Raw genomic sequence first — 27,911 nt, 5'->3', positions numbered from 1 at the left:
CATCCAAATTCTTTCTTAATTTTCGGAACACGTTTGAGAAATTTAAATGTGACGTCACTTTGGGCGTTGCAATGATTATGGCTAACACGGCTGTGATTTTGTACTGTATTTGTTTTAATTCTATAGCTAGTAACCACTTTAGTTTAATCACGTATATCTTTTATATAGTCATTTTTTATAATTTACTGTTTGCAAAACTATGTATTATTCTTGATAATAATGATGTTTTTGTCCAAGGCGGATAACCCTGGCCTCACAACTTTTTGGAACATTTGGTCCTCGGCGATCTTCAACTTTGTAGTTGTTACGTCTTTCAAACTTATTTCATCTGTTTTTTCATAGTTTTGTTTGGACGTAGCGCGCGTCTGGCGTTTACAAATATGTTTTAAACTGTTACCTTTGATGGCTATTATTCGTTTGTTTTTCTATCCTATGTTGTCTCCCATTTATTTATTGTAGCCCTGTCGTGTAATGTTGTCATTTCATTGTTATAATTAACAATGCCATTAAAGCAGGAGGTTTGACATGCCACAAAACCAGGTTAAACCCAACATTTTTTCATAAAATGTCCTGTACCAAGTCAGGAAAATTACCATTGTTACATTTTAGTTCGTTTCTGTGTGTGTAACATTTCGGTGTTGTGTCTTTGTTGTGTAAAAGTTGTCTTATATTTGATACGTTTCCCTCAGTTTTGGTTTGTAACCCGGATTTTTTTTTCTTTATCGATTTATGAATTTTGAACAGCGGTATACTTCTGTTGCCTTCATAATTCTTCCACCAGACTAGTAACTTCATACATTTTCAAATATGGCTTTGCTTTGAAACTTTTAGCTCATATACTAGCTTAATTTTGTTATATACCGTGGATTCATTATTTTTCGTTTGGTTACTAATTTTCGTGGATTGCGTGGTTTCGCAAAAAACGAATTCAAATGTCCAACGAAGTTGATGTTGACTTTTAAAAATCAATAAATCAAATATCCATTGACAACAATAGGTCATCATACGGCCTTCAACAATGCACAAAGCCCATACTGTATTTACAAGTCCAATCACTTTACTAAAGAACCGGTACAAAAATAGACAGACGTCACAAACACAGTGATTTGGTGTGGTGGACAAACAACGACTTACCTGATGTTTACGACAGAATATATCGTAATATCAATTTCACACTGCATGTGAATGGAATTCCGTTTTAACGCGCGCAACATTGTATTGCTTTTGCATTTCAAATTAAAGAAAAACTTTATTAAAATTTCTGTATAATTAGCATTCATTTTTACAACCGTGAATAACGTTAATACGATGCATCAGGAAAACACACTCATATCAATTACAAACTGACATCACAAGATCTCCCTTTCACGTACACACAATCGATCGAATCAGTGGAACTTACCTTAGTATTTATTATGTTTGCGTTACAGTCTTTGTTCAACAAATATGTGACAACCTGATGGCAGTTAAATGTGGCAGCTATGTGTAGCGGAATATCTCCATCCTAAAATAAAAACAATAAATGGTAGTGCATTTTGGTATTTAAGTAATATCATTTACATACGTAACAACTTTTTAAGATTAATATATTTCTTGTCCCACACTCTTTGGTTGTCCATAAGGCATATTGACAGAGAAAAAAACTACAAGGTCTGAAATTAATGTAATCTATTAAATCTAAAAGCATTGCATAACTATAATAAAATGTTGTCACATTTCTGACGTTTCATTTTATCATGAAATTTGTCAACATTTGTCATTTTAATGCTTTCAAGTATTATTTCGAATCACTCAGTTAAACTAATAGCCAAGTCTTTAGACTTGTTTGCATATTGTCGATTATATAAAATAAAGTTTCTGATATTGTTTTATTTCCAAACCCATGTTGATGTTCGTAATTTGATTTAGCTATGTTCGTTTTTATTGCATGGACAATTTAATGGAACAATAATATGAGTAGATTAACCAAGTTGGAATCGATCTAGAAAAAATTTTATTAGGTAACGGCAAAAAAACATCGTTTTATCTGTTAAAACCAATGCATTGTTTCATTGTTGCTGCAAAGTATAATTCCTGACATTATTTGCAATCAAAGTCAGAAATATGACCACCATTTTCCAATCTTGTGATGTATATGATCTTTTGATTTTAAAAGGGACCTTTACAATGCCCATTTTATTTTGAAGACGCTGTTGGAGAAACAAGATAGAGCAGAAATGCTCATTAGAGTTTGATCATTACCCCATAACACGATATGTTTGTGTCAGTGACCCTATACTTTTAGATAACATTACTGTATTCCTTGAACAAATGAAAAGGTATATTCCATTTTAAATATAAATTCCATTGGTGCAAAGAATTATACAAGTGACGTCAAAATGTGATGCAGTCACAGGTTTGTTTTTTACATTTTACCGAATGTGCTATATTACTTATAAGAAGGACGAAATATACCAGAGGGACAACTAACTCATAAATCGAAAATAAACTGACAGCGCCATGGCTACAAATGAAAGAGACAAACAGACAAACAAAAGTACGCATGACACATCATCGAAAACTAAAAAATAATCTACACGAACCCTATATAATCTACATTTAAAACATGGTTAAACATCGATATATCAAAATCGTTGACACTTTTTAAGCTTTTAAATTTTTAGATTTAATTTGTATCTCTTCTATATGATTATGTGCAAACGATGTACGAATTATAATCCCCACGTACATGCCATTATTTTTCCCACACATTTTATTTTTTTAACAATGTACTATGTCTCCAGAAAATTATGTATTTGACTTGCTTCCATTGCAACACATCATTATAGCAAAAACATGGAAATGGGAAATGTATTTTAAGTAACAACAACCCAATCACAGAGAAGGAAACATATGATCGTGATCATTCCGCACCCGAGGCGGCTTAAGGTTTACTGCTGAACAATAATGAATACTGGATCAGTGAGATAGACGCCACACTAAACTCAAAATCATATAAATGAACTGACCAAATTTAGTAAAGACCGCTCTACATGGAATTTAATTGATAAATTCAACAACATTTACCGTTATCTTGATGATTATTTTTTCGTTTAATAATCAGAATTTTTTCCAATATACTGCCAAAATTTACAGAAAGGAACTTTCTCTGAACCAAATTTAAACGGTAGTAAAAAGTAAAATCACAAAAATACTGAACTCAGAGGAAAATCAATTCGGAAAGTCCATAATCACATGGCAAAATCAAATAACAAAATGCATCAAAAACGAATGGACAAGAACTGTTATATTCTTGACTTGGTACAGGCATTTTCAAATGTAGAAAATGGTGGATTAAACCTGGTTTTATAGCGCTAATCCTCTCACTTTGGTGACAGTCTCAACAAATTCCGTTATATTTACAATGATGCGTTAACTAAACAGACACAATAAATAAAATAGTCAAAATATGGGTACTGCAGTCATCATCGTGTAACAAATTTAAAAGGAACAATTTAACAGAACACAAAAACATCTATCTACAAACACATTCATTGATTTGCGTGTCTGACGTCCTTTCTTAGATTTAGATATTTTGATTTAAACTGGAAACTACACACTAAAATTTACAAAAAAAGCGACAAACTTTCGTCCATTTTCGTTAATTTAACCTTTTTGGATGGTGATGTTCTTTTGACATCATCTTCCGGTGTGCATATTTCACAACTCGTTGGCTATGCCCGTGTCTGTTGTGACATTTTTTTTTTTTTTATTTTAACGAACATAACCTATGTATTAGCCGTACAAGTGAGAGGATTTGTTATAATAAAACACCCATGCAACCACGCATCCCATATTGCTGATAGGACCCGACACAAATATCAATTTCGTGTTTCGGTAGTTAAGCTTGGGATGGTCATTTTAAGATGCATTTTTTGAATATAATCAAATATGAAAATTATCATATTTTGATATATTTATATTTTAATTCTTCTCTATATATCTAGTTATTATGACAGATCTACCATCATCAGGGGTCCAACTGTCAATTTAATGTTAAAGTCTTTAACTTTGATCTACTAAGCATATCTCCAATACTTTTATGTTTGCTATACGCAACTATTGGTGCTGTATTGAATATTTGTACACAGTCCTCGTCGAACTGTAATAAATGCCAGTGTTTTATTATACGTTTCTTTATTTTACGTATATATGGATTATATTTAGTTATTAAAACTAACGGAATACTTTGATTCTCTTTAGATTTGTTTTGTTGTAATAAATCAGTACGGTCAATTGATAAAGCATCAGTAATACCATCATCTATTTCAGCGTTATCATAATCCCTATCTAATAATTTCACTTTGAAATTAGTTAGATTGTTTATTAATTTGTTATGGTCACTTGTATTTCTAATTTGCCGTATTGCTTCACCTTTAATAAATCCTCTGAATACATGCTGTGAGTGACAGCTATTTCTGTGCAGAAACAGATAAGAATTTGTTTCTTTAAAATGTATTTCAAGGTCAAGAATGCCATATGTTGTAAATCGTTGACCTTTATTTACATCAACATCCAAGAACGACATTTTATCGTTTTTGATTTCATAGGTGAACTTTAATAAGGATAATTTTAAAATCAATCGGGTCCAGGACCAATCCAGTATATCTTATCAAAATCTTTCGTTTTTAATTCAATTTTCTATGTGCATACATTTAGAATAATTAAGAGCTGATAAACTCAGTGTATGATAAATATATATTTCCGGTTATGGAATATATTCTTCAGCATTTACTTCCGTATTTTTCTAGAAATTCACAATTGCATGTTTGTAGTATAATGTCTGTATTAAAAAAAGGTGTTTCGGTTATGGTCATGTTGACCTAGGCTTATCCTCATCAGGTATCCCTAGCCTATTTGTTTCCTCCTTTGTAATATGTAGAATAGTTTAAATTTGATTTCTCTTATGGGGATACGACACCTGTTCATACGTTTTAGTTCGTTTCTTTCTTTTTTGTTTCATTTGTTTTTTGTTATTTACTTCTCTCTTATTTTAGCAGTTTTGTAATTTTATTGTGTGTGCCTGCTTTTAACGATTGCCAAATAAATCAAACACAATGTGTAACAAAATGGAAAACAATAAACTTGCGGCAAAGAAGGTGAACCACAACATGATAATTTCTGTCTCTTTTTGGTCTCTTCTGGAGAGTTGTCTCATTGGCAAGCATACCACATCTTTAATATTGTGTGGTGTCGTAGGCTAGCATGTATTAAATATATAGATAAGTACACATGCGATCAAATTTTCGGAGGTAGCTGTTTAGGTACTTATAGTTTTTAATTATACATTATACATTATACAGTAATGATTTCCTGCTTTTAATACCATATTTTAATATATAACTAGATAACTTATCAACCGATAAAGCATGACGGTAATTTCGTGTAAACTAAGACATGCTAACTGAGTTTGTGTGAAATATATAGATAAATATAACATAAGGACAAGCGGCTTTAATTCATCTGCTGTAATACTTACAGTGTCCGGCAAATAGATGTCACATCCATTTTCAATTAATATCTGCACTACGTCAGTTTGATCCTTTCTAGCAGCATTATGTAATGCATTCCTTCCATTCTAAGAAAAGAAAACCCTTTATTAAAAACTGACAGTTATGAATATGACAACATTCATGAGAACAAACAAATCTTAACGCAAAAGAGATTTTCTAACAATGTTGTTTGATGAACATTCAAAGAAATGTAGAACATCACAGATCATGCATGTATCTCCTTTTATATTGATGTTTTTGGTCTTGTAGGCGGCTTAGTAATGTAGTAGTCACTCCTTACATTTTTATAAAAAAAAATATTATGTATATACGCTTGGTACTAAATCGACGTTCAGTAGAACACTTTGGCGAATGAGTACATGAAACTATGATAGGGTTGACTGTGTTTTAAAAATGTGTGTTTATTTGAAGAAAAAAAAAACACAGAAAAAAAGGCAATAGGAAAAAAAAGCAAATAAATAAATGATAGTTTCTAATGCAATGTAACATAGGGAGAAAGATACCAGGGGGTCAGTCAAACTCATCAATTGAAATTGAACTGACAACGCCATGGCAAAAAATAAAAAGGCTTACAGACAAATAATAGTACAGAAGACAAAAAATAGATAACAAAAGGCTAAGCAACACGAACAAAAACTTGGAGTGGTATTAGGTGCTCCGGAAGGATAATCAGATCCTGCTCCTGTTATGTCTAATTGAAACTGACAATATAAACTATTAAAGTTACAACGAATTGTTATCAAATGAACTGTAATCTCTAAAGTGATGAAAACCATATGGCACCGCCTATACCGTTACCTACCACAGTTGTCGCGATATATAATATGTAACTTGCTTGATTATTTTAGTGTAGAATAAAATGCTAATCTAAAAAGATGCCTTCTACCTCAATAATGTTATACTTAGTAATACATAACAAATTGGCGACGAGTTAAAAAGAAAAATGGCTGAATATATCGGTAAAATCGAAATTTTGATGATGGAATTGAACAGTGGACTTCTTATACAGAAAGATTAGAACAATATTTCGCTGTGATTGAAATTAGCAACGAAAAGCGTGTACCTGCTTTACTTAGTTTAATCGGTGGAAAAACTTATGCTTTGTTAAGAAATTTAACGACACCAGACAAACCGAAAGATAAATCATACGATGATATTGTGAAAGTTTTGAAAGAACATTTATCACCCGCACCATTGGTGATAGCAGAACGTTTCCGTTTTCACAAGAGGGACCAAAAGAGTGGAGAGTCTATTAATGAGTATGTAGCACAAATTCGAAAATTAGAAAAAGCTATGCAGATTTCCGTGGCAATGGAAACAGCTACGAAAGACGCATTGGAGCTACAAGGAAAACAACAAGAGTCAGCTGTACATAAGGTTAAAAGTCAAAAACCGAAGGTTAACCCTTACCAACAGAAACTCATAACGTGTTACCGTTGCAACAAACAAGGACATAAAGCCGATACATGTCGTTTTAATGATCAAACGTGTCATAAATGTAAGAAGAAAGGACATATTCAAGCAGCATGTCGTAGTAAAATGATAAAACGGAATGTGCACTCACTGAATGCTGATGATTCTCAGAATGATGAATTTGGGATTTACACAGTGTTTGCGAACAAAGATACACAGAAAGGAAACAATGATGTAGGGATTTATACAGTGAATTCCAAAACAAAGGAGATAACTGTCGACGTGAAAATCGACAACAAATCTGTTGAAATGGAAGTGGACACAGGATCCGCTCTCTCGATTATTCCGAAGAAGGAATTTGATCAAATGTTTCCGAATCGTAAGCTTGATTCAACGGACGTTATTTTGAGAACATTTTCGGGTGAGAAATTTAAACCACTAGGTGTAACCGCCGTAAATGTAAACTACAACGACTAAAGTGTAGTATTGTCGCTGTATGTCGTACAAAAAGGAGGAGGAATCTTATTTGGAAGAGACTGGTTACGAAAAATCAGACTAGACTGGGGCAAAATCAACAAAGTAAGTGTTGACCATGTTAATGAGAAAATAAAAGAATTGCTTGCTCAACATGCATCCGTATTTAGTGACAACATCGGTTGTGTGAATGGAATTAAAGGAAATTTAATTATGAAAGATAATGTTAAACCCGTGTTCATGAAGGCGCGACCGATACCGTGTGCACTAAGACCGAAAGTTGAAGAGGAGCTTGACCGTCTTGAAAAGGAAGGAATTATTACAAAAGTGCCAACTAGTGAATGGGCAACGCCTATTGTGCCTGTCGTGAAGAAGTCAGGAGGCGTCAGAATCTGTGGCGATTTTAAGGTCACAATAAATCAGCAGCTGCAAGTGGATCAATATCCTTTACCCAGAATTGACGATATATTTGCTTCGTTATCTGGAGGTGAAAAATATTCGAAAATAGATTTAAGACAGGCATATTTACAGCTCGAGATGAAAGAGTACTTGACTATAAATACGCATAGAGGACTTTATCAGTACAACCGAATGTTATTCGGTGTAGCTTCCGCACCTGCTATCTGGCAGAGAACCATTGACCAAATACTTCAAGAGTTGACAGGAGTACAATGCATATTAGATAATATGGTTATAACCGGTAAAAATGACCGAGAACATTTAGTGAACCTCGAGAAAGTTATGAAGCGATTAGAGATGTACAATCTTTTAGTTAATAAGGAAAAGTGCAAGTTTTTCAAAGATGAAATCGAGTTTTGTGGACATAAAATAGATAAGCATGGATTACACAAAACAGAGGATAAAATCAAAGCGATTTTGGACACACCAGAACCACAAAATGTTACCCAGCTACGTTCAATCCTCGGATTAATGAATTACTACCATAAATTCCTACCAAATATCTCCTCAGTTGTGCGTCCATTACACAGACTGTTAGAAAAAGATGCCAAATGGGATTGGAATGAAGAATGTAAGGTATCATTCAAGAGGGCTAAAGATTTGGTAACATCTGAGCAGGTTCTATGTCATTATGACCCAGAACTACCTATTCGATTAGCTTGTGACGCTTCTCCATTTGGATTAGGGGTAGTTTTGTCACATAAAATGCAAGATGGAACGGAGCGCCCTATTGCATTTGCATCAAGGTCACTTAATAAAGCCGAAAGAAATTACAGTCAAATCGACAAAGAAGCTCTAGGTATAATTTTCGGCGTTAAAAAGTTTCATACGTATCTGTATGGTCGTAAATTTACACTGATTACAGACCATATGCCGCTCGTGTCAATATTCAATCCGAAAAAGGGAATTTCTACCACTTCAGCAGCACGTTTACAGAGATATGCGTTGTTTTTAAGTGGATATACATATGATATTGAGTACAAAAGCACTAACAAGCACACGAACGCAGATGCGCTTTCGATAATTTTCAGGAATCTACAGAAGCAGATGGTGAGGAATTTGATGCAGTTGATGTTTTCATGTTAAAGCAGCTAGAACATTTAAGCTTAACAAACAACAACATTAGACGAGAAACTGCGCGTGACAAGATCTTATCAAGAGTCTATGAATTAGTACAAAAAGGTTGGACCGTTAATGATGATATTGATTTGAAACCGTATTTCAACCGGAAAAACGAACTGTCGATCAGTCAAGGTTGTTTACAGTGGGGAATACGTACTATTGTTCCGACAAAATTTAGACAGCAAACTTTAGAACTGTTACATTCTGCGCACCCAGGAGTAGTGAAAATGAAATTATTGGCAAGGAGCTACGTATGGTGGCCACGTATTGATTTTGAAATAGAATCACTAGCAAAAAGTTGTTCCGGATGTCAAAAGCACCATCGTAACCCGAAACAGTCACCACTTCATCCATGGGAGTGGCCGTCAAGTCCGTGGAAACGAATACATATTGACTTTGCTGGACCATTTATTGATCACATGTTCTTGATTGTCATTGATGCTCATTCTAAATGGCCTGAAGTTATACCGATGAAAAGTACCACTTCAACACAGACAATTAGAGTTTTAAGGACTATATTTGCCAGAACAAATAGTAAGTGATAACGGACCACAATTCGTATCTGCAGAATTTCAAACATTTACTAAAATGAATGGAATAACGCATATAAAGAGCGCACCTTACCATCCTGCAACAAACGGACTCGCAGAACGTTTTGTTCAGACTTTCAAACGGAGCTTGAAGGCAATGCGAGGAGAAAATGCAGATTTGAATAAGAAATTAGCAAATTTTCTGTTGGCATACTACAACGAATAAAACACCTGCTAAGTTATTTATGGGTAGAAATTTACGAAACAGACTGGACTTAATTAAACCAGATATCAATAGACAAGTGCAAGACAAGCAGATGAAAATTGCAATTAAACCAACAAAAGAGACTTTGCGACAATTTCATGAGGGAGAAACAGTTGCCGTACGCGACTACCGTGGACCAAATAAATGGACAAATGGACTTGTAACCAAACGTGAAGGACCGTAAAATTATCAGGTAGAAGTTTCGCCCAACAGTATCTGGAAACGTCATGCCGACCAGATACGAAACTCAGACTTTAACGATAAACAGGGAGAGGAAATTAAAAATGACAAAACAGTTGAAATACAGATAATTCCGGATGAACCAACTGAGCAACCGGCACAAGATCTACAACTGAAACAACAAGACAGTGAACAACCTTTGTCAGAACCAATTCAGAGAAGATATCCGTTGAGAACCAGAAAGCCGGTTACCAAGTTAAATTTATAAAAATGGTTGTAGTGCCGTAAGGGTAATAATAATTCCCTTTGCAACCTATGTTAGGCGTGATTGTGTGCGCGAGAAAACGAATGTTTTTCTATTGCAATCACTGTAGGGATAAATATTTTGAATGCATGATATTAGTGTTTTTTTGAAGTTAACGTTTTTATTTACACATAGACAGTAATTATTTTCTTTCATTCATTCTTTCCACACGTGCTTTGTACAACTGATTTTTATCAATGACTATTATTTGCATACTATACCTTTACTATGGAATTCGAAAGTTAGAAGGGAGGAAATGTTATGTCTAATTGAAACTGACAATATAAACTATTAAAGTTACAACGAATTGTTATCAAATGAACTGTAATCTCTAAAGTGATGAAAACCACATGGCACCGCCTATACCGTTACCTACCACAGTTGTCGCGATATATAATATGTAACTTGCTTGATTATTTTAGTGTAGAATAAAATGCTAATCTAAACAGATGCCTTCTACCTCAATAATGTTATACTTAGTAATACATAACAGCTCCACATGTGGCACCCATGGTGTTGCTTATGTCATTTCAAATCCTATAAAAAGTATAATTCGCTAGATCATAATCGTGAAAAGAGAAAGATATTGTAGTTACGACATACAGGCCTCTGTAAAACGGTTATTCCATAACGGTCAATCAACTCGTGATGGCGTCTGTAAAATTTACGAAGATAATTGACTGATAGATATCATAAAACTGTTTAGAAATTTAATCTAATTGATCACCTTTGTGTTCTGTAATATACCCATACATGTACAAATCAGTATAAAGAAACATAGAACAAGACATATATGCATGTAAGATGCTATCAATGTAAAGATGTCTCTCATGTTTGATGTAGCAGATACAAAATAAGGATTGATATTTTGTATTTGTTCCTATTTCATAACAATCGCGTACATTATTCGAAATTAATTTCCAAAGAAAAACTGGTACAATTTATTAAGTGATTCCTCCTTCCCTTGCGAGTAAAAAAAATCATTAATGTCTTTGAATGAGAAATCACACCTGCCTTCATTCTTAGTCATCTGTTAATATATACATGTAGTCTATATAAAAAGAAAAATAGAAAAATATGAAAAAAATAACACCAGTTAACAAATATGCAATGAGTAAAAGTAATTAAAATTTGATTAGGAAATATTACGAACAGCATATTACATTCCAATGCTTTTATGTGAATGTTTAAAGCAACTTTTCAATTATACTGTTTAAATTAAAAAACTTTATAAAATAGCATTTAATGATAGTACTCGAAGCAATAAAATTTAATATTAAATAACCATATTAAAGTTGAGAAAGGTACGAATGAGGTTAATCATTTATTTTTTATTAGATTGAATCCGTTCACACTATCACTTAGTATGAACTATAAATTCAGGGTGTAAATTAGCAACCACGATTCACCCTTGCATTGATGCATTTAGTTACATACACCACGTCTTTATGTTTACGTTACAGCTACTTTTGGAAGTTCCAAGCCCTTTGAAACCTAGTCTTAAAGCTAGCTAAACATCTCACTTGTACAAACACTGACAGTTTATTGTGATTATATTTATCATTCTTCCTCTGGCAACCATTCATTATATTCAGTCATATTCTTGAACAATGATAAAAGAGGGAGAAAAAGATACCAAAAGGGCAGACAAAACCATAAATTGAAAATCAACTGAAAACGCCATGACTAAATGAAAAAGACAAACAGACAAACAATAGTACATATGACATAACATAGAAAACTAAAGAACAAGCATAACGAACACAACCAAAAACTGTGAGGTGCTCCGGAAGTGTAGGCACATTCTGCTCCACATGTGCCACCCGTCGTGTTGCTCATATTATAACATTACCGGTAAATATTCTAATTCGGTAGGTCATATTCATGAAAGGGAAGGGGATTGTAGTTACGACAAATGAAAATTATTGAAACGAGAAAACTAACGGCCTGATTAATTAAAAAAAACAATGAGCGCAATACAAATATAATATATACAGCAACACATAGCATGATACCACAACGAATTACAGGCTAGTACCTGCCTAGTGTAACAGTAATGTAATAGAAAAGCAGATGAAAAAAAAATATAAAAGAGAGACTTAAGATACCAGAGGGACAATCAAACTCATAGATCGAAAATAAACTGACAACGTCATGGCTAAAAATAAAAAGGCGAACAGACCAAAAATCGTACAGAAGACACAACATGGAAAACTAAAGACAAAGCCACACAAACCCCACCATTGTAATTACAAATCCGGTAAATAGTCTTATTTGGTAGGTCAAATTCGTGAAAAGGGAAGGGTATTGTAGTTACGACATAAGGAACATATCCGATATCATTTGAGAAACGGTTATTCTATAACGGTAAACAACTCGTGATGGCGTTCGTAAAATTTACGAAGGGATGATTTCAACTATATCATTTGGAACACATGGTTGAATATCTTCCTTGTGAGCAGCAACCCTCTATCAATAAAATCATGATAGAAAATGCAAGCAGGGGAATAGCATTTGATGCTTATATTTCTATATATTTTTTGTGTATGAACGATGTACAAATGTTATGATTATTTCTAATGAAAGCCCACTTTGATTTCCATGAGTATGAAAAAGTTCTTATTTTTTTGTTAGTATTTTCCAGACACAAAGAATATTAAAGTTATTATGTTTTGTTTATTTTTTATATTTAGCTGTTAACAGATTCCAGCATATAATAATATCTTGCATTGAGTTTAACTACTTCATATTCTATTTTTGAAATACAGACGTAATGAAGTCATATTTCTCTAAATTCAGATTCAAGTATTTGAAGTATGGAGTTTTGTGTTAACATGTTCATTGTATATTTGTACTAATGGGAATTAATTCATGTGTGTCCTGTCCGTGTTTGTAATGTGTTATTGTTCAGTTTACGATTATCAATGATTATCTCTAAAAAGAATAGTGTATTATAATTGATAACTTTTAATAAGGAGAGATGACACAAGTTGTTATTGATATCTGTAGTATTGCATATTGAATATATGTTGTTACCGAAAATAGACTTTGGTACAGATAGTTATGATTTGTAAAAAAAAATACTTTATTAATAATTGTATATTTTTAGCTGAGCCTTACTACTTGGATAATTTAAAATTGTAATTAAATAATATTGAGATAAGTAATGTTATCATTCTTTGAACGTATGCATTGTGTCTTATTGTGTGTTTTATTTGTTACAGGGTGTGTATTTAAGATTGCCTATACTACACTATATAGAACCCTACTCATATTTATTAACGCCCAATTTGGTGAGTCTACAACAGTATCAATACATTAAGATCATGATGTTTTAAAAAAGAAACATATTAAAAGAGCAAAAATTGAAAATTTCAATTTCAGTACATTTTCACGAATTCTTGACAGCTTTCTATGTTTTGACTTTTTCCTATTTTGATAGGACATTTGATTCGTAGTTGTATGTGCTAATGATTTTTTACTTGATTTGTTTCAATTATCTGGTCAAATAAAGAAACACAATGGATATATTAACATAATTAACGACAAGATGTAGCAGTGACCTGGTACGTGACACGAACAAACAATCATTCTCGTAAGCAGTAGCCACATTTTGGTGGTTAACCAATCTATCAAATATGGGATATACACATCCAGATCAGTAGCCTTGTGAACATTTCAGCTTTTCCTTATAAATTTAGTCAAAATATTGAAAGTATTTCAATATTGGTAGCCCTTGTATACAATTATATTTCAAAGACATTCACATATGATTAGAGGCTAATGATTGTTTAATCTTTCGTTTGTTAGATATCAAATATACAACTAACATTGTTAATAGCATTTATATCAGTACCATTTTCAATAAGCAATTGCACACTTTCTATGAGTCCAGTAGTTGCAGCGTTGTGCAGAGCAGTCTAACCATACTTGAATAAGAAAAAAAATATGCATTTATCAAGGTTGAAATTGTCCAAATTACGTGCGTGGATCGTACATTGTAAACGCCGATGTCAGGCATACGCGGGGGATTACAAGTAAGACATACGCTTAAAAAGTAATGAAAATGGCTTACAACTTCCAAAATTCATAATAGTTTCTAAAATTCTTGACACCTCGTTTTACCAGTTAGGTGTTGAGTATTTTGCTATTTCTACAGAACATAAAGTATTAAGCGCTAATGACTCATTACTTGTATTATTTTACTTCTCTGGTTATAAAAAGAAGAAAATAATGAACTATATTTATAACAGGAAGCAACAGTTATGACAATGACAACATTTACTTGCATGTTGCCAGTAGCCATATTTTAAAGGTTGACAAAACCATAATATATTGGATATATAGATCAACATCAACAGGCTTGTAAATAAATCCTAGTTTTCTTAAAATCTGGTTAGATTATTGAAAGATACTTAAATGTTGGTAGACCATTTATACAATAATATTTCAAGGTTTGCAATATAAGACATTCACATATGATTAGAAGCGTATTATCGATTAATCTTTGGTTGGTTAGATATCAAATCTACGACTTACATTGTTCCTAATAGTTATATCAGTACCATTTTCAATAAGTAATCGCACACTTTCTACGAGTCCAGTAGTTGCAGCGTTGTGCAAAGCGGTCGAACCATTCTTGAATAAGAAAAAAATATGCATTAACCAAGGTTGACATTGTCCCATTTACATGCGTGGATGGTACATGCGAAACACCGGTGTCAGGCACACACGAAGGGTTACAAGTGAGACATACGCTTAAAAAGTAAGAAAAAAGGCTGACAACTTCCAAATTTCCTAATAGTTTCTAGAATCCCTCACAGTTCGTTTTACCAGTTATGTCATGAGTATTTTGCTATTTCTACAGAACATTAAAGTATTAAGCGCTAATGACTCATTTACTTGTTTTATTTCACTTCTCTGGTTATAAAAAGAAGAAACAATTAAAAACCAATTGTTCAGAGAACAATTGAAGGTCTTTCCATCAAAACAATGTATTTTGATATGAAAAGTTGTGAAACTAAGTTTAAAATGTCATTTCAATCGTCAAATGATAGCTCCTAGTAAGCTGATTCCAAAAATATATTGTTTCCATACATTTTTTTTAAATAAGGGAGATAATTTGTTACTTCCGGTTTGAAAAATGTTACTTCCGATTATATTTGAATATTTACTTGACACTAATTCCAAAAATATCTGGTTCTATATACTTTGATATTAATAAAGTACAAAAAAATAGCTACTTCCGGTTTACAAAAGGTCACTTCCGGTTGTTTTTTTCAAGGTTAAATGGTTTGATACCTTTTTCTAAAAGTTGTATATCTTTATCATGTACACATATTGAATAAAAGCAAAGGTCAAAATCTAGAACGTCAAATTAAGCTATGACCTTGAGATCAATTTCAAGGTCATAAACCAAGGACCTCAAATCAAAAGACCATAGGTCTTAATTATATTTAGTTATTGAGTTATATCACCAAACGCGTATTTCTAAATACAAGAGGGGAGAAAACTCCCTTTTACATTCAGCGTACGCTTGCAATCAAAATTTACATCTTACGACATGTCGTAACTAACAATTTAGTAAAAATAATTTGTTGATATCTTATACAGTCTTTGGATATAAGTGAAAATAAGCCAAATTCAAATATTAGAATATGACCTTGACCTTTGACCTTGACCTAATTTTTATTTTTAGGGACCAAGGACCTCAAATCAAAAGATGCTAGGTCTCTATCACTTATGATTTATAAGATAGAAATTCATATCACTTATATCAGATGCATAAGGGGAAATAACTCTCATATGGAGCGGTCATATCGCTTCGGTCAAAATAGGACAAATCATGCCAAGGATATAACGAGCAATTTTGTAAAATAAATTTGTTATAATCTTTTACGGTTGCGAAGGAGATGCGATAACAAGGAAAACAGTGTTTGGGGAGATAACTCCTACAAAGAAAAGTATTTGTTTACGCAGGGTAAATTTCAAAAGCGCATAAACTGTTCGATATCATATACAAAATATTTAAGCGACATATTGCGAAACAAATGTTTATCGCAAGAACAAAATTAGGCGGAAGAAAAAAAAAATAATCAGAAGAAAAACAATAGGTCTTTCCACAGAAAAGTGGAAAGACCTAATTAACTATATTTATAACAGGAAGCAACAGTTATCACAGTCACACAATTAACTAGCTTGTTGCCTGTAGCCATATTTTGAAGGTTAACAAAACAATAATATATTGGATATACAGATCAACATCAATAGGCTTGTAAATAAATCCTTGTTTGAGTTTTTTTTTTTTTTTAATGTGGTTAAAATTTTGAAGGGTATTTAAATGTTGGTAGACCATTTATACAATAATATTTCAAGGTTTGCAATATAAATAATTCAAATATGATTAGAAGCGTTTTTTTGTGATCTGTGGTTTGTTAGATATAAAATCTACGACTTACATTGTTCCTAATAGTTACATCAGTACCATTTTCAATAAGTAATCGCACACTTTCTACGAGTCCAGTAGTTGCAGCGTTGTGCAAAGCGGTCGAACCATCCTTGAATAATAAAAAAATATGCATTCAAAGGTTGAACTTGTCCCAATTACATGCGTGGATCGTACATGCTAAACGGCGGTGTCAGTCATACACGAGGGGTTACAAGTAAGACATACACTTCAAAAGTAATGAAAATGGCTGACAACTTCCAAATTTCGTATAGTTTCTAGAATCCTTGACAGCTCGTTTTACCAGTTATGTGTCGAGTATTTTGCTATTTCAACAGAACATTAAAGTATTAAGCGCTTATGACTCATTACTTGTTTTATTCACTTCTCTGGTTATAAAAAGAAGAAAGAAATGCACTATATTTATAACAGGAAGCAACAGTTATCACAATCACAACATTTACTTGCATGTTGCCTGTAGCCATACTTTAAAGGTTAACAAAACCATAATGTATTGGATATACAGATCAAAATCAACAGGCTTGTAAATAAATCCTAGTTTTCTTAAAATGTTGATAAAATATTGAAAGGTATTTAAATGTTGGTAGCCCTTCTACACAATAATATTTCAAGGTTTTCAATAGAAGACATTCACATATGATTAGTGGCTTTAAGTGTTTGATCTTTGGTTTGTTAGATATCAAATCTACTACTTACATTGTTCCTAATAGTTACATCAGTACCATTTTCAATAAGTAATCGCACACTTTCTACGAGTCCAGTAGTTGCAGCGTTGTGCAGAGCGGTCGAACCATCCTTAAAAAAAGTATGCATTAACTAATGTTGAAATTTTCCCCAAAACGTGCGTGGAACTTATATATGTTAAACGACTGTGTCAGACATACACGTGGTGGTTAAAAGTAAGACATTCGCTTCAAAAGTCATGAATTATTTACAGCTCGTTTTACTAGTTATGTGGTGGCTTTTGTTATATTCCAACTTGACTTTCGTAGTGTTATTTATATATGGTTCGTTAGATGCTTGCTTTAACTCTGGTCAAATAAAGGAAATTATGAACACATATTAAGGATAGGTGGCACATTGTTGAGACATGATAATTTGATGTATGTGTACAGAAGCTTAAAGTTTGAAAGATATTTACATAATTGTAGCCGTTGTAAACAATTTAGTATACTGTATTAGGGCAGAACAGGAAGTATAGTCATATTTTATTCAGAATACACTTCTGGATGCTACATAAAACCTTTAAATAGTGAACGAAACATACGATGGAATTTCATAGGCATGTAGACTACAATGTTTGGAACTGAAAATGTTCACATGTGATTAACAGCGAATCTTAATTCAATTTGTTGTTTGTTATATATGAAATCAAAATCTTACCATGTTCTGAATATTGATGTCAGTACCATTTTCAATAAGCAATCGCACACTTTCTGTATGATCAGTTCTCTCAGCATTTTGCGATGCTGTCGAAAAAGCCTTGATTAAAACAATATAGTTTGTATTAACTGTGTTTCTAATTGTACAACTCTTTGCTGACGTCTTTGCTGCTTTACTTGTATGATACAGTGTGAATACAGAACCTTCTTAAAGACAGTTTAATGATATTGTAGAACAGACTTGATGAAACATGCAAAGGAGGTATGGCAGTGTAGTTTTATTTACATAAAATTGAGAATGGAAATGGGGAATATGTCAGAGACTACAACCCGACCAATGAGAACAGCCTAAGACAACCAATGGATCTTCAACTCAGTGATAAAATCCTGCACTTGAGGTCAATGCCACGTCAAGCCTGTTTTTGTTCCTTTGTCATACATGTTTGATTTCTTGAAATAATCACCATTTATCCCTTTTTTTTACAAGTGACGTTGCAAACCTTGACGGTACGACTACATGGTTGACATTTTTAGATTTTTGAAAATTACCGTTCAATGCTTTTTGCTAACCGCCGTTTTCTATCTACCTTCGAACATATAGTTTAACGTGTGACTATTTCTGAACTAATCAAATAAGTTGAAGTATACGAATCATTTATTTATACAGGAATTGACAATTACACTTATCTGTTTTAGACCAACAGCACGTGATATGCATATTGGAGTGTACTTTGGTGCTCTCAATAAACACTTTTCTATATATGCATTCTACTAGAGATTCAATGATTTCAAATCTTGGATTATGGCAAATAATATTTTGCATTCGAGAACAAGTGTCTTTCAATGCATACGGTTTATTATAATATCTAACACATTTTTTAGAATCAAGCAACGTAAAGATATAGAGTAGTGTTGTATTTGTTTCAATTGCTTCGATTGAATTTTACGTACAAGCTTAAACGCTCGCTTTACTAGTTAAGTGTTGCGACGGTCATCCATCTGAGAGGTTTATCTGGGTATACAGCCAGGTTTACAGTTAGTGGATTAGTTAAACATTGTGTTTGCATTGTCCTATATACTACAATGTTTTCAACGGAAGATATACACATGTGATCATACTATATCTAAATACATTTTAAGTTTGTTTTAAATCAAATCTACGACTTACATTGTGCCTCTTATTTTCAAAACTCGCAGCATAATGCAGTGCGGTCGAACCATCCTTGATAACAAATTAGTAGAATGCATTGAACATTTAACTGAAGCAACTATAATATGTACAGTTGTACTGTGTTATTTATTGTACTAAAAAAATGAATAATTGCGTTAACTTGGTTTGTATATTGAATATCATTAGTTGAAGAGTAAACTTTCGTCATTTTGACAGTTATGTCATATTCAGTTCTACCTTCCTTGTTACTGTCGGTACTGATTATCTTTTACATCCATAAAAAGGATACAATTTCTAACAATTTTATCTTAAACATGTTGAAATTGTTTTAAAAAAAAAAGCTTAATGCGAAGAAGCTTTACTGTGTGATGCTCACATGTATATTCATACAACGAAAGTAAGACATTTTTGCTCGGTAACTTTGAATCAAAGTTATTTAAAGTTAGGTATCAAGTGGAAATAGCATTATGTGTCTTGCACTTGCTGATTTCGTAATTCATAACTCATTCGCTTTCTGAAAACCCCATACATAAAATGGCCATTTATGAAATGTTTCGAATTTTTTTCTAGGAAATTTCGAATAATAAATTTCTCCAATTTTACGTAAATGTAATCATTTTTTTTCTGTGAAGTATGTTCACATCCTTCGATTCACTACTCTAGTTTTAACGGGTCAATGACATTTCAATGACGTATTAATTCAACTGTTGATCTATGAAGGTACTACTCATTGCTACTCATTAAAAGGGTGAAATGATAGGTGTTAAGCAAAAAAATAAAAGAAAAAGAAGACGCATCTCTAAATGGGCATTTATCACTGATAAAAATTTTCACTGAAATGTATTGGAAACAATGTACATTCATCAAAAACACCCAAATAAAAAAGACAACTAAATTTATTATTATGTGCAGTAACAACAGCACAAATAATTGCATTGCATCATCAATTCAAGGTCCGAAATATCGTGAGCCTAAATCCATCAATTGGAAATACATATTCACAAGTTTGAGGGATTCAGTCGAGGATTATGCCAGGCAATGGGTTAAACGCGAGAAGGAAGACGTAATCACTCTTTCCGAATGGATTAAGGCTGTGAGGTCGTTGATTCAAAATTAAGAAACTAAATGGGTCTATCAATGCCCATGCTACGTCAATCTTTAAAGACCCAAATGTTGCAAAACACTTATCCTACTTCCATGACAAATATGTTATTGTTCCCGCAGATAAAGCCCCAAACAACATCGTGTTTGTGTGTAAAACTCATTATTTTAACTGCTTTATAAACGAATTAGGTATTGACAATTTACTTTGAAACTCAACATATACCCTCACGACACTAACCAAAGAGGAAATCCTTGATAATCATAGGTTTGTTCTATGTTCTTTTGGAATTTCAACCAAAGAAGAAGAACTGAATCTTCCATCACTGCATTGGATACCTAAACTACATAAGTGTCCTTACAAACAACGGTATATTGCTGGGTCTTCAAAGTGCTCCATGAAACCGCTTTTTAAATTATTAACATCTATGTTATCAGCAATTAAATCCGGGCTTCAAAGTTATTGTGAAACTGCCAATTCTAGAGGTGGCGTGGAAAAAAAATCGAACTCTCTTTCATCTTGCAATAGTTTTAACGCATTTGACTTTTCTACACTTTACACAAGTATTCCACATTCCAAACTAAAAGACAAATTGAAAGAATTGGTATTGCCTTGTTTCATGAAAAAGAATGGCCAACGTAGATACTAGTACCTTGTCTTAGGGAGGAATAAATCATGTAAAGGATCACTCTGATTCAAACAATAAGTTCTCTGAAACTGGCATTATCAAAATGCTTGATTTCTTGATAGACAACATATGTGTTACGTTCGGAGGACGTGTTTTTCAACAGACTGTCGGCATTCCAATGGGAACCAATTGTGCCCCTCTTCTTGCCGACTTGTTTCTTTATTATAATGAGGCTGACTTCATACAGGAACTTCTTATGAAGACATATAAGAAGTTAGCAATATCCTTTAACTTAACTTTCCTGTATCTCACTAATCAATTCAAAACTTGATGACTATGTTGAATGAATCTATCCCATCGAACTAGAGATAAAGGATACAACAGATACAGTCGGCCTCATATCTTGACTTACATCTAGAAAATGACAATGAGGGTCGGTTAAAAACATAACTTTACGACAAAAGAGATGATTTCAGCTTTCCAATTGTGAACTTTCCATTTCTAAATAGCAACATTCCAGCAGGACCTGTATACGGGGTATATATCTCCCAATTGATACGATATTCCCGTGCTTGTATTTCCTATCATGATATTCTTGATAGAGGGTTGCTGCTCACAAGGAAGCTAATAAACAAAAAGTTGCAAATGATGAAGTTGAAATAATCACTTCGTAAATTTTACGGACGCCATCGCGAGTTGGTTAACTGTTATGGAATAACCGTTTCAAATGTGATATCGAATATGTTTTTTACGTCGTAACCACAATCCTCTTCCCTTTGATGAATGTGACCTACCGAATTAGACTATTTACTGGATTTATTATAACATAAGCAATACGACAGGTGCAATATGTGGAGCAGGATCTGCTTACCCTTCCGGAGCCCCTGAGATCACCCCTAGTTTTTTAATGGGATTCGTGTTGCTTATTCTTTAGTTTTCTATGTTGTGTTTACTATTGTTTGTCTGGTTTTTTTTTATTTCATTTTTTTCCATGGCGTTATCAGTTTATTTTCGATTTATGAGTTTGACTGTCCCTCTTGTATCTTTCGTTTCTCTTTCAGCTAGTTTGGTGTACATGCACACATGACGCAGCAACATTGTTCGTGTAATTGTTATTGCAGATAATTGTTTATGATTGGTATTTTTCAGTTTGATTGATCATTTACTGACCCGTGTCTGTAAATTGATATCACTACCACCGCCAATCAGCAACCTGACGATTTCTGTGTTCCCGTGCCATGCAGCAATGTGAAGTGCAGTTACAGAAGTCTGGATATAAAAAAGAATATTAACATCAAATGAAACGAAAAAGAATCAAATCATGTCATTAAATAACGTAAAACAACATAGTGGCGCACTAAGGGATCATGTACTTCTAGAGCTGGTATTAGATTTCAATAAGAACTTGATATAAGTACACACTAATTTTAAGTATTTTGTGATTTTAAAGTTATATAAATTAGCAATCCAATCAATAAAATGTATTTACATCAAATTAGAAAAAGCTAACCATTCCGTAGAATTGATGTAAAGGTATTACTAATAATTGTATGAAGTCAGGAATCTTTTTTTCTTTTAAAAATCGGTTGTTTTCTAAAATTATATATTTAAAAATAATATTGTATCAAATGTTCACTCGTTATATATGTGTTTGGAATAATTTGCGTCTATTCTAATAAAGATATCAGACATCTTTCAAGAATCCCACAAAAATTGCAAAAAACTTCTTGAAATGTAACCATTATACTGTTTACAACCTTTTTTGGCTCCCTTTTACGTTGCATTAACATGATTAACTCATCTAGAAAAAATGACTGTACAATAAATACTTTTCAGAGTTTCTAATACAAATTGCCACAAAAGGTAGTAAACCGCTTTAGAAAAAAAAACCAAACGTATGGTTTTATCTACTTAAATATATTAAAGATCTTTCCATAGTAATTTTTTCATGTTTGTACCTTATACTCAAACAAATTTATCTAGTTTTGATTCAGCTGTTTATAGTTATTATGAATTAGTTCTTGTAGTGGTAATCTTAATCATTGGGCAAATGCAGACGCTCTTATTTTATATATTAATTAAACAAGGTTAAAGGAAGATAGTTAATTAAATGAAAAGAGGGTCTTCGATTTCATATATGGTATGTATTGCTATTTCGTTTTTGGAATATAATAATTTCCTTGTACAGTGAGTCTTTTCATCTTCTCCAAATTGTCTGTAATTTCAATATTTAGCCCTTCTAAACTAGGAGCTTTATTTGATGCATTTGTTATGAACCTGCTAAGTTAAAGTTTAACGAAGAGGGATTTGGTTTTATCCTTTTTGGTCCTATTGCTCTGCATCTATTTTGGTGCGTATACATCCTTGGCTTTTAAATATGTGGCTTTCAGCAGTCAGGTTGAAGCCATATCCAGAGAACCGTTTGTGCACCACGAAGTGTATAATGTGTTGTTTTCATCTGTTTGCATTTGCGCACTCGTGAACCTAGTTTACTCTATTTTTTTCACATTAAATTACTTTCACATTATCATTAGTTCATTCATTTAGTCTCTTTTAAATATTTTGATAATTTCTAATATCTAGATTCATAGAGGAACTAAAATCTTGTTTATGTGATACTTCATTGTCCTGTTCAATGTTTGCCATGGTAGATATTCAGATATGATCGATCGCTTATGTTAAATCAATATATACTGACATTAAATACATTAAAAGTAATGACTGTTTTGCTTTCTTGTCGCTCTTATATATTTGCATATACCAATAGTACTCACACCTTACTACCGGGAAGACAGTTCGTGTACATATAATGCAACGTTAGGAGCTGTTTTATTAAACAGTCTAAATAAAACAGTCTACAACCGGAATAGCTAGGTAGATATACGAAGATGTAATATGATGGCAAATGAAACTACTCTCCATCCATCAAATGTGAATAAGTAAACTAGTATAGATCAAAGTACGGTTTTCAAAACGGATCCTTGGTTCACACATACCAGCAAGCTATGAATGGTCCTAATACGACCAGGGTAAAACCATTTAAAGAAGGAAAGCAACGGTCTAATCTATATAACATAACAAGAAACGAGAAACACTTATGAACAATATAAACAAACGACAACCACTGAAAGTCAGGTTCTTGACTTAGGAAAAGCGCAAAAAAAATGCAAAGGGTTTAAACGTTTTAATAGGCACCGTCGGCCATTCTTACAATAAACATTAGTGTAACTTTACAACATAGAAAGATAGACTATAAAATATCAATTGACATATTAACACAAACACGTGTACATAAACTGAGCGAATAAATTTGATCTTTGAGACAATGTCAACTAAAATCAATAAAATAGTGGTTGGATGTTAAACAATATAAGAAAGACAACCATGACCTTGGCCAAAATGCCACCAAATAGAACAATGTACACAGATAAAACAAATTTTGTTTTTCATCTATTTGTTATTTTTTTTACCATGAACAATTGATGCAGTACAATTATTTGTACTGTTGCTATTGCAGAAAATGAGATACATGCATAATTGGTAATTTTTCAATTTGATTTATCATCCACTGACCAATTTCTGTAAATTGATATCAATACCACCGTCAATCAGCAACTTGGCGATGTCTGTGTCATTTTGCCATACAGCTATGTGAAGTGCAGTATCACCATCCTGGATATAGATTTTAAATACCAATTTTTTGACATTACATAAATATTATAAAAAAGAAAGCAACTTGTGTTATCAAATAAAAAAAAACACGTAGTATTGCTGAGCGTACATCCAACTGTGTAACTGGTATAAAATTTCAATACGAAATTATCATAAGTAAATACTATTTGAAAGTGGTTTGACTTAAAAAAAAAAAACGATAATTAAATACGCAATCCTGAATATAAAATGCATTTACAATCAAATTTAAATAAAAACGAATAATACCTTAGAATACTACTTAATATACTCTTGTGAATTCAGATTTTGTTTTCTAAAAATTAGAAATCTGACTTCCAAACAACATGAGAACCGTGAAATAAGTCTGTTGTACGTGAGCAACACATAATTGTGAAAAGCAAAATGATTACTATATATTTGAATAATACTACATACAGTTGGATGCAGACCAAGCATTACATGTAGACGGGCGGATAAAGTGAACATAAAAAGTAATCAGGCGTTTACTTTCGGGTTTACTTCCGCTTTAACATGAAAAAAGGTGCTTCTTCTATTTTCATTAAAAGTAAACGCACGTTTACTGTTTGTAGTAAACGCACGTTAACTCAGATTGTCATTGTATCCTGGATACACTGACCTTAAATATCAAATGATAAGGTACATTAAAATTGAATGACCAACTGGTAATTTCGATTAACATATTGCCGAGTACAGTTCATGCCATTTACACCTCTTTAATTGAAAATTTTTCATAGTAAATTTCCATTTCTTAACAAACAAAAACTCAGCGTAAGCATGTCCTTTTTTTATTCACATAATTTAATCATCAACAACATCTAACAGTTTTCACATCTCAGACTGGCTGACTCAGGATGACTTGTAAAACAAAATTGTTTGATCTAATTAAGCAAACCTGACTATATTTGCACTTTACCAAGTAAATCTATATAGCCGCATAGCAACATCAAAATTGGAACACAATGACTACACAATTTTGTCCCCATCAATTTATAGTGCCAACATGTCCTCTTTCTATTCAAAATATTAAATCGTTAAAACAAATCAATAGTTTTGATAACTCAGGATGACTTGTATAACAAAATGATTTGATCGCATCAACGAAAACTGACTATATTGCACTTTAATCATGTAAATCTATATAGCCGCATAGCAACTCAGTAATGTTTCTATGTCAGGATGGGTTGTACAACTCAAATGACAGCAATATTGGAACACAAAGACTACCAAATGTTGTTCCCATCAATTTAAAGATTTTTTTTTATTCAATATATTGAATCGTAAACAAATATCAGTAGTTTTCATACCTCATACAGACTAATTCAACAAAAAACATTTGGCTGCATCAACCAGATTTGCAGATTAGTATTTAAATCTTATAGTCTCATAGTAAATCAGTAATATTTGGACATATTGTATAATAAAGATGACAGCAATATTGAATCACAATGACTTCGAAAAATTGTGCATCAATTAAAAGTACCACGAATTTTTTTTCTTTGTATGTATTATATTGAATCGTGGAAAAATTTCAGTAATTTTGATATCTCAGGAGGACTCGTATAGCAGAATTATTTGACTGCATCAACCACAACTGACCATATTTGTTCTTTATTATGTAAGTCTTAGAGTCGCATAGTATAATCAGTAATGTTTTTCTTGTAAGGATGGATTGTACGCATCAACCAAAAACTGACCATATTTGCACTTTATTATGTAAATAGTGTAGTCTCATAGTAAATCAGTTAGATTTTAACTCAGGACAGATTGTATAACAAAGATGTCAGCAATATTGGAACACAGTGACTAGAAAAACATTTCCACATCTATTTAGAAAACAAGCGTGTCCTCTTTTTATTCAAAATATTGAATTGTAAACAAATTGCAGTGGTTTCGATATCACAGACTGACTTGCATAACAAAGTTATTTGACTGCATTAACCACAACTGACCATATTTGCAGTTTATTATGTTAATCTTAGAGTAACATAGTATAATCAGTTAATTTTTTTTGTAAGGATGTTGTATGAGACAAGTGATAACAATATTGGAACTCAATGAAAACAAAGTTTTGTTCGCATCAATTAAGAGTGCCAGCATGTCCTCCTTTTAATCAAAATATTGAATCGTTGACAAAAATTGCAGAGGTTTTGGTAACTCAAACCGACTCATATAACAAAATTATTTGACCGCATGAACCGAAACTGTCCATATTTGCACTTCATCATGCACATCTATATAGCGCATAGTAAATGAGTTATAGTTTTATGTCAGAATGAATTGTATGATACAAATGTTAGTAATATTGGAACACAATGACTACAACATTTTGTTCCCATCAACTTAGATTGTCATGAGGTCCTCTTTTTATTCAAAATATTGAATCGTTGAAAAAAGTTCAGTAGTTTTGATACTTCAGATTGACTTGTATAACAAAATCATTTGTCCGCATCAACCAAAATTGACTATATTTGCACATTATCCTGTAAATCTATATAGCTGCATAGCAAATCAGTAATGTTTTTATGTCAGGAGGGACTATACAATAACTAATGACAACAATATTGGAACACAGTGAGTACAAATATTTTCCGCATGAATTTAAAGGAACAGCATTTCCGCTTTTTATTTAAAAAATTAATTGATTCGTAATCAAAAGCCAGTAGTCTAAATTGACAAACTGACTCGTATAAAAAAAAGTGTTTGTCCGCATCAACCAAACTGACCATATTTGCACTTTATTATGTAAATTTTATAGTCGCATAGTAAATCAGTAATTTGTTATTTAATGATTATGTTAGGACAGATTGTATAATAAAGATGACAGCATTATTGGAACACACTGACTACAAATGTGTGTCTGTATCAATTAAAAGTGCCATCATTTCCTTTCTGTATCCATTTGAATGAGCCGTCACTAAAGTCAGTAGTTTGTGAAGGTTTTTTTTTCAACAAAACTATTTAATGGAATCATGCAACACTCACTTGACTGATTCATGTACTTTATAATGAAAAGTATGAGAAGTTCTCTTCTTGGAATAGTATACTGTTAATGTATTATGTAGGTTGATTGATTTTGTTTGTAGGCTAATGTCCAAATATTCCATTCATGTTCAAATTGAGTATATTTTTCGGACGTCCCGGATATCATTTAAAATCGTTATCGAATAAGT

The sequence above is a fragment of the Mytilus edulis genome, chromosome 14, assembly GCF_963676685.1.
Source record: "Mytilus edulis chromosome 14, xbMytEdul2.2, whole genome shotgun sequence".
In the NCBI taxonomy this organism is placed as follows: domain Eukaryota; kingdom Metazoa; phylum Mollusca; class Bivalvia; order Mytilida; family Mytilidae; genus Mytilus; species Mytilus edulis.
This window is presented reverse-complemented; position numbering follows the sequence as displayed.